At 61.3% G+C, this 439-nt stretch overlaps 1 protein-coding gene across 2 annotated transcripts in view; it reads left to right on the top strand.

The window, feature by feature from the left end:
* The window catches only part of FAM221A (family with sequence similarity 221 member A), a 15,945-nt gene that overhangs the window by 592 nt on the left and 14,914 nt on the right, over positions 1-439 (top strand). Inside the window, exon 1 of one of the 2 annotated variants that reach the window (XM_025208121.1) lies at positions 277-416. The exons of the other annotated variant lie outside the window; for it this stretch is intronic. The gene's annotated coding sequence lies outside the window, so the exon portion shown is untranslated. Of the gene's footprint in view, positions 1-276; positions 417-439 lie in introns of those variants that run through there. 2 annotated transcript variants of the gene reach the window in all.

The raw sequence follows: 439 nt of genomic DNA, 5'->3' as shown, positions 1-439 counted from the left end.
CTTGCTGCCGGGCCCGGCGCTGCCCGCGCGGTTCCCGGGTGTCCCTGTTCTTGCAGTCGCTCCGAGGGCGCGCGGGCGGCCCGGGCCTGGGGCCCCGGGCACCTTTGTCGGGGCAGGGGGCAGAAAAGAGCAACAGCTCGGGCAGGAGAAAGGCTGGAGTGGTGCTCGGGGAGGCTGTGGGGTCATTTGTGTCACGTCTGCCTAAAGGGTTGATGTAGCCCACCCCTCCTGCTCGAGGCAGGATCATCCCGATCCAAATGGTCTTATGTAAGTGCCTGGCGAACCTGCTCCTAACAGTGGGCTAAGCTGGAGCCGTTATCTAGGGGCCTCCAAAATCCAAGACCTCCCGGCTCGTTCTCTTCCGCCCAATTGGTATGATTTGAAACTGATGTGGCTGATTTGACTTGGAACACAAGGTAGATTTAACCTCCCCCCCCAG

This window comes from Alligator sinensis, unplaced genomic scaffold (genome assembly GCF_000455745.1).
Source record: "Alligator sinensis unplaced genomic scaffold, ASM45574v1 scaffold978_1, whole genome shotgun sequence".
In the NCBI taxonomy this organism is placed as follows: domain Eukaryota; kingdom Metazoa; phylum Chordata; order Crocodylia; family Alligatoridae; genus Alligator; species Alligator sinensis.
Note: the sequence above shows the minus strand (reverse complement) of the source record. Positions and strands in the feature narration are given on the sequence as shown.